Source organism: Dysidea avara, chromosome 8 (genome assembly GCF_963678975.1).
Source record: "Dysidea avara chromosome 8, odDysAvar1.4, whole genome shotgun sequence".
NCBI classification, from domain to species: Eukaryota; Metazoa; Porifera; class Demospongiae; order Dictyoceratida; family Dysideidae; genus Dysidea; species Dysidea avara.
Genome location: NC_089279.1, coordinates 10,355,209 through 10,367,167, shown reverse-complemented (window position 1 = coordinate 10,367,167; position 11,959 = coordinate 10,355,209). Strand labels below are relative to the sequence as shown.

At 36.7% G+C, this 11,959-nt stretch overlaps 1 long non-coding RNA gene across 1 annotated transcript; it reads left to right on the top strand.

Moving 5' to 3' along the window:
• Window positions 1-9,474: 9,474 nt before the first annotated feature.
• Window positions 9,475-10,336, top strand: LOC136265094 (uncharacterized). The gene is made up of 3 exons (XR_010705395.1): window positions 9,475-9,876; window positions 9,919-9,998; window positions 10,092-10,336. It is a non-coding gene; the product is annotated as an uncharacterized lncRNA (long non-coding RNA).
• Window positions 10,337-11,959: the final 1,623 nt, after the last annotated feature.

The window sequence follows — 11,959 nt, the reverse complement described above, 5'->3', positions numbered from 1 at the left end:
CTCATGCATCTTCCAGTCAGGTTACTGTCAGGAGGAAGGATTACATATACACACTACACCACATGCAGAAATTTTTTATGACTTAAATTAGCTTGCAACTGTGAAGTCAAGAGTTCTTTTTTAACTACATAAGGAAAATTATACTTGGCTCCATCATTAACATGCTAATAGTATAGCTAAATAACAAAAACATCCTCGTAAGGTATGCATGCACTATTAGGTTACTTTAATGCTAAGGGAAAACACCTATAGGAATATTGATGAATCTGAATTTCCAAAATGGAAATGATTTACATACATACATACCCTTCAGTTGAAATATATATGCAATAATTGCATGGATGGTGCTATGGTGCCATGTACAAATTTGTTATAAATGCATCATGGCTAGACAAGTAGTAGGGTTATGTCTTGTATATATCTGTTAGATCATGCACTTTATAAACGAATGTCAGATCTATGAAAATATGATTGCTGAAGCCTGATGTAGTGTGGTCTCATCAGATTTTCCTTTGACAAAGGTGTTGTACAGTAGCTGTAGGTTGGTGACTTACTAATTATAAGGTGGTTTGTATGTAGTTGGGCAGACATCAAGACAAGCTCCACTGCACTGCCATGACTTTGGGTCACCCATTCACATCAGTATAGTTGAGTACTGTTCTTTTCACCATTTATTAAATATACTGGATCACCTATATACTTAAATCGATCTAGAAATGTTTTTCTGCAAAGCAAAGTCTTTCAATATTATTATATATTTTGTGGAGCAATCTTAATTGATATAGAGCGCTACTTAGGACACAATAAAGATGTTTTGGTAGAATGTCACCAGTAATAGAGATGGCAATAAGGAACAGAGTAATAGCATAAGGAATAAAGTGAATTCTAGTCACACAAAAGTATAGGAATAACTGACATGAGAGGTGTTCATGAGTCTACTTGGTAACCAATAAATGTCTCATCATAGTAGTCACTGAGATCTTGTATTTTACATGTCATCAGATCCTTGCGGCCTTAGGCAAGACTATGGCACCCCTGGAACAATGACATGTATATACAGTTCAAAATAATTCTATAGGTTGATCAGATTCCTTATAGAAATACTTCTTAGGAGGCAGAAACATAGTGGAGATTAGATAAGTTTCTTTACTCTAGTACTGGGGAGTTTGCCTTTAGTGTCCCATATGATTCTGGGGAGGACGTATGGCTGGGTATAACATACATAGAAAATAGATGCCTATTATCTATGGTGTCCAGAACAGTACAAGCGTGAAATACATAATATTGTATTAACAACTTTCTGATGATAGTAAAGGCAAGCAGCTTGAGGAGGACCAAGAAGCTAGGGCCAAGATCATAGAGTATAATGTGGGAACGCATACCTAATTGAAAAGAATATATACATAGGCTAATGTATACATAGAGCTTATGGTTGTCATGGTTACAAACATCAGGAGTTTTTGCTTTGCATACTTACTGTACTACCCAGGTGCATTAACTAGCTACCACTCCCTCCTCTCTATTTTAATTGCCATTGTGAGCACCCGTTTATAAAATCCTAAGTCTGATCTGCTCTTGCTATGGCATAGAGGTAGATTTTGGTTAAAATAGTCTTAATTGTGATAGAAGAATGTATATACACCTGACTGCTTTATTAGACAGTGTTATCAAGTATGTAAACAATTGGTTGATGGAGTACCTCCCCCAAGATCTACCACTGTAGCTAACTATATCACATTATTATCATAATGGAAAAGGTCTATGTCATAATGTTAAAATTCTATATCACAATGGTAAAAGTTTATGTTGTCATAATGTATATTACAATGGCAAAGGCCCATGTCATAGTAGTAAAAGTCTACATCATGATGGCGAAAGTCTATGTCATAATTAGCAAAGGCCCATGTCATAATGGTAAAAGTCTACATCATAATGGCAAAAGTCTATGTCATTATGGTAAAATATTTCATAATGGTAAAAGTTTATATCACAATGGCAAAGGTCTATGCCATAATGGCAAAAATCTATATCATAATGGCAAAGATCTATGTCATAATGGTAAAAGTTTATATCATAATGGTAAAGGTCTATGTCATGGTAATGCTGCATGATAATGGTCTACATCAAAGTATACAAGCGTATCATGATAACAACTACTGTGTATATCACATGCAGTGGAAACATCACACAATTAATAATAACAAGGCAGTAATTAATATAAGCAACATCACCATTCAATCTGCAGCCAACCACACCATAATAGTCTACCTCAATAATGTAAATATATGGCATAATTATGGCACTAATCACCCTTCATATTTTCATGGCTTGGCTGTATTGGTATAAAATTAATATCACTTCTTTTTGTAATTACATACCCAAAGCCAGCAGCTTTAGGGCTTCAAGTTTCTTTTTTTTTTCCTTCATGGGAAGAATGCAAATTTCTTGTAAAGTGGTGTATAGTTATGTGCATTAGAAGTCTTTGTACTGTAAAATTATACATGCAGTTGTATAGGATGACTAAGGTTGAAGTTTCAAATCAAGTCCCTAACTTGACATTATTAGAGGCTTATACACTCCCTGCATCTAATTGAATGTAGAGCAAGGTCCTCAATCACTTGCAGGCTATTATCAAATTCTCAAACAGTTTAGTTACATAATTAGCATCCTACCAAATTACAGTACTAATTGCCATATTACTTATCACTCACTCACTTGTCCATAGTTATACTGTTGTGATGGTGTATAGTATTGTGTATGCATACATGCATTAATTAGAAATTAGCATTATTGTGGTGGGCATACCAAATATTGATCCATTGCTCTACTGTCAATCCCGTCTCATAACAATACTTGTACATGTCTCATTATCACCAGAACTTTTTCCTTGGTTTTTTTTGTTTTTTGTTTTGAGGTATGTATACACTCTGTATGAAGCCAAGGTTGTCGGCTCCTTATGAACCTCATTTTCTTTGATAAAGGTTAAAGTTAAGGTTTACTAGCTATAATCAAGAGAGGTTAAAGTCTACTAGCTATAATCCACTTACATGGACTATTTTTGTATAACACATTCTTCAAACCAGCTAGCTAAGTGATACAGTTAGCCAGGTGCCAGACTTGAGTGAAGTGTACATGTGTGATGACATTGACCCCTTTTTATAAGTCATGAAATACACGTTTGGAGTTGATCAAATATTATACAATGTAAAAAGGTGGTCTTTACAAAAGGTGACCATGAAGTGGTCTAATCAGTTAGACTTACAATGCGATCTTTGTACACAGTTAAGAGGTGACCACTACATGAGGTTTTACTCTAGGATACATGTATATTATGATTTGACCATTTCCACTATTTCCATGCAATTTCCTGGTTCTGGATAAAGGAAACTCAACTGTTTCATTCAATTAGCAAAACCCTTTAGGGATATATATATAATGCTAATGTACAATTGCATTAAATATCTCTATGCAATCTCATGTAGATCAGGATAGGGTAGAGAATTCCATTTGGGGATCGTCTTGGGGGAAAGGAGTTGAAATGATGTGTTCTGGCTAGGAAATGAGAGAATTTTAATTGATGATTGGCTCTGGTACTTGTTTAAAAGTCACTTATGTATAGTTCCTCACAAACACATAACTTGTTTATGTTACATGCATAATAGCTATTTATTATTTAGTTTCAACACACAGGAGTGTACAGGAACTACATACAACAGTGAGAGCAAGCTCTGCTTATATAAAAATATATACAAATGTAAAAAACATAATACCAACCGTTAATTAGTTCTTACAAATTTTTTTTATTAAAATAGACCAGTCTACAAAAGCTAATTAGTCACACATGAATATAATAAACTACAAAAACTTAAACATGTTTTGTGGTTCTCCTGTCACAGATGTGTGTATCTTATTCTCAGTCAATATTAACCTAAAAATGGAATGGTTAAAAATAATATTATGATTTAAAACAGTATGCATGGAGTTGAGCAGATCATTACTGGTAATTCTGGTTGCACATTAAGGTTGTGAATAGAAATCAGTATCTATTACAAGTATACGTGTAAGGACCATTTTAACTATGCATTTGTTGTGTGGAACTGTCAGCATTTACATAGGATCCAAAATAGTACATCAGGAAGCATTTACATCTGCTCAGATCAGCATGCTCATAAACGTTTTCCAAAACACTAACAATGAATAAGATGAGTGAGATTGACCAGTGGTGGAGGAAGTAAAACTACATACAGCTTCTGGGGGGCTGTGCCTCCCAGATCCCTGCTGTCAGAGATTCTATACTTTGCATATCCCCACATCAATCTTTATTGATGTCTCAAAGTTCTAACCAAAACAAACAATTAGTTTAAAATAAGCTCAATCTAAAATATTAGCTTGCATTTGATAGTACACTACCAGGGAAGTATGCCACAAAAAATTTAATCGTCTCTGTAGAAAGTATCATGAAATGATCATGGATTGCTCCATGGGCCATGAAATGCCCATACACATCAGAATTTCATGGCATTTACATGGCGCTGTAGAGATTCCATGGGTGCAGTACCATGCAGGAAAAACCATGCAAGGGAATTTTCATATGTATGTGGGTATTTCATGGCAATTTCATATGCTATATCTTGTAGTGGTATGCAGATATAAATTCATTACTAGTAGACATATTGCTCTATTTGGATCCTATAACTAATTAACTATGTTGGTGAAGATGCTGTATCAAAGAGGGTTCCCACACAATAGATACTGTCTCATCCTTGCATATATACAAGCAGTGGTTACTGACTTACAATTTATATTAAGCTTACAGATTATAGCATCACAGATCACTCCCTATATAGCTTATACTGGGTGTATCAAATGGCATTGCAAAGTTTGATTACGTTAAGCTTTAAGACTAAAAACAAATCTAGGAATTAGTAGGACTAAAATCAGCACCAACACAGAGGAGGGTCATCCCCTGAAGTACAAATTTAATTCCTCAGTGTAAACTGAAACGATCTCAATCAGTTGTTTTGAAATTTTACATTTAGTGGAGTGGCTGATTACCTAAGGAAAGGCAATAATTTTGTTACTATTAGATGTTGCTCAGTCTAACTACCTATAGCATCTTTAGAATTCTACAGTAACTACAATGCACACAGCATGGACTTGTGGCCTGCGTTCCATTTCTTTTTGCTGATAGCATGAAGGTATCAAATTTCCAATAACATATCAATGGCTTCATTTGTTGACCAGTACATGTAAACTAAAAATTAATGTGATTCTTTGCACCAGGCCTGAAGTAAGCAGATTAATTTGGCAAACCCCCCATTGTAAAAATGAAGTCTGTCCTGCACACCAAAATACAATATCACCAGCATTGAAACTGGATCACTACTGCTGACCCAGATGACCCACTGACCTGGATTGATTCAGACCTGGATTTGAGCGTGCACCAAGAACTACATTTTGGGTGCTCCAATAGCATATTTGAACAGTACAATAGCTATAGCTAACTAATGATCAAACAGTGGGCGGTTCATATACAGTGAACTCATTTACTGCAAATTGTTATGAACTTTAACAATGCATTCAGACAATACAACACTCTCTGAGAAGTGGGTGTGGTTCAAAGAAGCTGCAAAACTAAATATAGGCTCGTACAATCACTGCATGTGCATTTTTGATTTGTATATCAAAAGGCATGGTTCCATGTAAGCCTGCAGACAGCAGTGGACATGGCCAGATTTGTGCATACTTGCTTATCAATTGGCGTGGATTCACGTAAGCCTACAAATAGCTATAGTATGCAATAAATTTGTGATCTGAGCCATTTGGAAATTACGTATCATAGTCTTGTGAGCCATGCCCACTTACAGGGATTATGTCTCACACCATTACCATTCTTCCATCTGGAGTGTGACTAAGACATCCTGCAATGTGTAGGATAAGATTGTGTACTCAAAGCTCACAGGTCACAAAGGCAGTGATGTGTGACAATTGAGCATGTAGGCATGAAGTATGCATATTGACCAGGGAGTTAATTGGGGCATGGCTCACAAGACTATGATACGTAATTTCCAAATGGCTCAGATCACAAAGTTATTGCATACTATAGCTATTTGGATTATATGAAGAAGGTGAAGTATTAGGCTAAACACCACTGATATGTGAGATTCCATGCATGAGCCTCATGCAGCTTCTGAAATTTAACTTTAAATGCTTCCACATTGCAAAACTAATTTGTTCACTTTACACGTGATCCAATCAGACCCAGATAATTTATAAAGCGGGTCAGACCCGGATGACCCAGACAAAATGTGACCTTGTAGACTTGGGGGACCGACTTGGTTTCAATGCCAATTGATACGCACATCTATAATATTATGCCAATTTGTGTGTTACACAGTAGCTATAATAATTGCAACATATTGGTGTGTAGCAGCGTTGAAACCGGGTCGGGTCATCCGGGTCACATTTTCTCCGGGTCATCCGGGTCTGACCCGGATTGGATCACGTGAGAAACGAAATTGTTCGTTTGACGACGTGGAACTTATAAACGCTATCGCGTAGCTCTTTCGTGAGCCACGCCCACTTATCGCATTACCAACATACGCTCAGCCACGCTCATTTGTTAGTAAGTGTAGTATGTAGCACGAAATTGAGGGTATCTATGGTGAGGGGTAGCTATTGTCAGTAGGTGAAGACCTTTTTTTTTTTTTTTTTTGGTCTTCAATTGCAATATTTACACAACACGAATCGAACGCTCAAAATGTACTCACTCGAGACTAGTCGAAAAACACGTCTCGGCTTTAATTAATCCGGGTCAATCCGGGTCACATCCGGCTATCCGGGTCAGTGGGTCATCCGGGTCAGCAGTAGTGACCCGGTTTCAACGTTGGTGTGTAGGACACACTTTATGTTTTACAGTGCATTTAGCAGATAGCATGAACAACTATAGAATCAGATCCTGTAAAGGTCAAAGAATTAAATTTAGCTGCAGGTGATGAATGATGATGGCATTAGTATAACATATTACAATAGCTATTTCTATCAGTATATAAATATAGTGCTCATACCTTTTGCTGCCAAGCAAAGTGAACAAAAGTAATCATCTTCATAGGTGCAAAATTGACTATTGATTTGGTAGTTATATTGTCCTCGAGGGACTTCACGCATTTCTTGATGCCGGTCCATCACCGCTCACGGTCTTCATCACGCATAAGTTGGGAATGTCATTTGCAGTAGCTACAGCACCACTATACCTGATCTCTATCTGTAATTGCCTTCTGAAATCATAGCAAGCTCCAATCCAAACATAAGCACTGAAAGGACGATATCCTAAGACCTTGTGGAATAGTAAAAGGTCCTGCATGATATACTCACGGCAACTTGAATTTCAACCTCGCAACCGTCTGCTATAGCTCCATGGGGGACAGTCACTGTGATGCCATGGTCATCTATAGTCCACCTTCCTCCAGAACGGTCAAATCGTCTTGCAACGGGGGCGTTATTTAAAGGGCACCGTTCGTATTGCTGAGGACGATGAGGCTGCACCCGTTTAGCAAGTTTTGGATGCCGTACTTGTATCCATGGCCAAATTCCCCAGCCCTTCACAATCTGATAAACATTATCTCGATGGAAAAAGCAAAGCAGTATAAGAACAGACACAACAGCAAACGTGAGTACTAAAAATGACGGCTCCATGACTGCCGGTGACACGAGCGTACTGTACTACAACAGTGAGAGCAAACTCTCCGGCCTTCAGTACAATATATACTGAGCTGCGTAGCTATCAGTATCGAACAAAACATATTCATCAAGTTAATATACCTCATGATCAGTGTAGTTAAATTATTAATATTAGTTCTTACTAAAATAGTTTCTTTCAACACTAATATAGACCAGTCCACAAGCTATTAGCTACTCTCACATGAATATAATTAACTATACATACGTAACATGCTGAGCATGTATATGGTTCTCCTGCATGTCACAGATGTGTGTATTTTATTCTCATGATCAGTCAACTCATTAAAAATGACATGGTGAAAAAAAAATATTGCATACATATAAGTCAGCTCCAATCTCCATAATATGTTTCAGTATATGCCATCATTGTCACAGGACGTGCAAGCAGAAATGTTCATCAATTGTTTGTGTCACAGGTAAACACTAATTATGGGAAGCGTAGTTTATTGCAGCACTGTCATGGAATGATTGTGGAGTGAATTCATTGTCAACAGCCTTACATGGCACATCAACATTAATTTTACTCGATTTCAATATAGCTAGTTATTTAAATATTGTTAATTTGTACCTTAAAGTAATTATTGTATGCATGTGTAACTACATGCAGAGCATAGCAGAAGGACAGCTTTGCTGATGCTGCCTCCCTTTTAAATGCATTTAACATGTACAGATGCGATAGTTCCAATTTAAGACATTGTGCATTGTATTGCATGTGTCATCTCTAAAACAAGCAGTAAATCTATAAAGAATAGCTTTTGTTTATGCCTTTTATTAGTACATCTGATATATACAACCATGCACAACATTGCAATTTGTATGTGGGTATGTAATTTACATGCATATACTTATATAGGTGTACAGCAAATTGTTTTATGTAGCTAGATACAAAGACAGGAGTGACATCATAGCAATAATATGTGCAGGTAAAATTGTTGTCCTATTATATATGGTTACATATGCATTCCAGAGTACGTAGTCTTCATCATTAAATTGAATTGGATACCAGTTGCCGTATAGCTGGCTGCTTGGGCCGACAACACCAAAACATTGTAAATATATACTCTCTACTGTAAGCGTGCAATCAGTACATAACTATTTTGCAGCAGAAGGACAGGCAATGTACAGCTATCGTGTATATGCATATAGACTCTTGAGTCAGTTGCAAGTAAATTTGTCGTGCATGGTTATACAAGTACATCACTGTATATAAATGTGCAAACTATCCTTGCAACACCTGTACATACATGAACCATTGGAAATCATGCATGCAGGTTAGCAATCCTGTACAACTGTAGGGCTGGGAGGTTATATCACTTCTGTGATTAATTGTGATTGTTTCTGAATATCGTGATGTTGAGATCATAATTGTGATGCTGTGACATCACATGCAAATGTGTTTAGGTAAATTCAAAATCGTGGAGCACACTGCATGTTGTAGAAGAACTCGATCTTGAAAATAAACCTATAATTCTCAGACAGTTCACTGTGTGAATAAATTTTGGTGTTGTATCTTATGTATAGGCTTGGATGTAGCGTAATCTCCCAATTATTGGCAGCACTCAATTATCAGCACACATATTTTCAATTATTGGTACAGGATTAGATATAGTGCTTCAATAATTTATGGCATCTCTTAAACAGGTGGTGAACTTAATTTGAGGTGAAAACTGTCCTACTAACTGTAGAAAATGTTTACTGTTTGTTTTGTTTGGTTGATATAGATCAGTACCAGTGTTGGGGGCACTAGTGAGGATAGTGATGAGATACCACAAAGCGAAAGTGTGTCTAGAACGGGTCTAGAAAAGGTGTTCACACTCAGCTCCATGCAGCAGTTTAACATCAAGCAACGCCCCGAAGAAGCAAAAGTAGTGGACAGATGACAGCATTGCTCTGCCAGTGACGCCGTTAAGGGTGGGCAAAAGTTTGGCAAGTGGCACTCAAACAGTTCAATGTTCTTAGACACCACCACAAGATAGAACAGGGGGAGGGGTAGGGTGTTCAAGGTGCTAATCCTGGTCTAAGCCATGTTTATATCACATACTGAATGTTAGAACTTTTAGTGTATACTCAGACTGCTATAAGGCAGGGTATGATCAGTGTAGAAGGCAAAGTCAAATGATTCTCAAGCCACTGAAGGTGAGACATCTGACACTTCCAGTGCTAGAGAACCACTTCTAGGTGTTTCAACAGCAGGTGAAAGTGTACCTGGTGTTACTTCAGAGTCCTGACCATGAGGGCGAATCAACACTTGTATATTAGTAAGTACAATGTGTCCCCTACCTGGCAACAGCCCTTAGCTTGTGCACATGCTACTGGTGCTCAAGTGAAGAATGTACCTTTCTAACTTTAAGGGAAGAAATGAAAAGAACACAGAGAAAGAGAACAGTAGGAAGCTGTCAGAACACAAGGAAACTGCTAAGCAGAAAGGTGTGAGACCCGAAAAGTGTCAAAGCAGCAAAAAGAAGGGTTTTACGAAGGGTTAGTTTCCCGTGTTGAGATACTGTGTTTCATTGCTGTGTATTGTAGATTCTTTAGATGTTACTGTTGTATTATAGACTCCTTGTCACATGACAGTATGTTATTGTAACTTTTTATTTTGTTATATACAGAGGTATTGTTTTTTTTAAAGTTTTTTTAAAAATGTAACTCCAATGTAAAGTGTTCTATAGCAGTGGTTTTTTCAGTAATTAATGGGTGTGGATGGCAAATATTGGTGAGAATTTTTGTTAGGCTTGCAAGGTTAATAAATGGGCAGTTAGTTGCGGAAGTGTCGATAATTGAAGCATTCATAGTAATGGAGTGCCGATAATAGAGTACGCGTGTTGAATAATTGAAAATCGTTTGTCAGTACTTGTGTGTCTGTAATTATAAGACATGCATGTGCTTGTAACCAGACTACTTTGTAGAGGTGCTCTAAACATGTCTGATGATATGAAGTTTTAATTTGTGCAATGCTCCTGCCGGAAGTTACGAGGTTAGACAATTCATGTGCCAATAATTGAGAGATTACGATATGTGTGCACTGCAAGAATTGGTTAAAAACTTATTTTCTTTGAAGTATACTGACGTACAGTATATAATTTCAATAAAGCAACAAACAGGATTATGATACAGGGAATGGATTGTATGTCATAGCTTGCATGCATGCATATTGCACACACTCACCCACGCACGCACACACACACATCTCACAATGTGCATAGCACACTTAATAGATGTGCAATACATACATGTGCTTTGCATACAAAATGTGTGCTCCATGATACCATTTTAGCATACCATATTTTGCGTGCAATGCACCACTATTTTACAGGTAGTGCAACTCTGCTATATACCAATGATGCTGCTGCATTCATGCAAAGAGCAAACAACTAGCTAACTATGTTAAATACTCTTTAAGGTTTTTGTGGCAACAGAAAATCACAAGACCTTAAAATCTAGCTACCTATACCACAAGAAATGGCTACTGAACCATCGCTCTGTTGTGAACTGGAATGGGTATTGGTGTTGTTTTAATACAAGATTTTTCTTTTATTTAGTTATACTAGTTTGCCAAACTGTAAAAAAAAAAGTGTGCTTTGCATGCAAAAAGTGTGCCCTGTGACACTAAAGTGTGCATTTTGTACAGTGAATATATAGAAATATTCAAGAACATTTAGTTTTAATTGCTAAAAAAATATGTATATATATATATATATATATATTGCCATTTTAAATTCATGAAAATATTTAGTCTCAACAATTGCATGGTCAAACATATAGCTTAGTTATTTAACAAAAATCTATTTTTAACTGTATATCTCATTTTATTTGCAACCGAACATCTTACAAGATCGCCAAAGAAAATATGCATCTTATAAAGGCTGAAAAGTTGCTTGTCTGTCCATCTGCGTTCCTTTGCTGTCATGTGATGTAGTGAGAACAAATGCAGCATTAAAGAGCACATTAAACAGAAAAAAAATGTAACCAAAATGGTTGTCAAAGTGAAAATAGGTTGCTGAAGTGTAACTAAAAGTTTGTAAAAGCAAGAAGAAAAGTGATATGTGCATGGGAGGACTTTCCACTATGTACACAATTAATTACTACATTACAAGGCATTCACTCTAATCACTACGCTAATCCTCACAGTTTTGTTATTTGTTAAAACCAGCTTTTAAAGGCATGCATATACGTCGAACAACTTATTTGTTTACTTACAGTTCACAATGCAAGTCATACA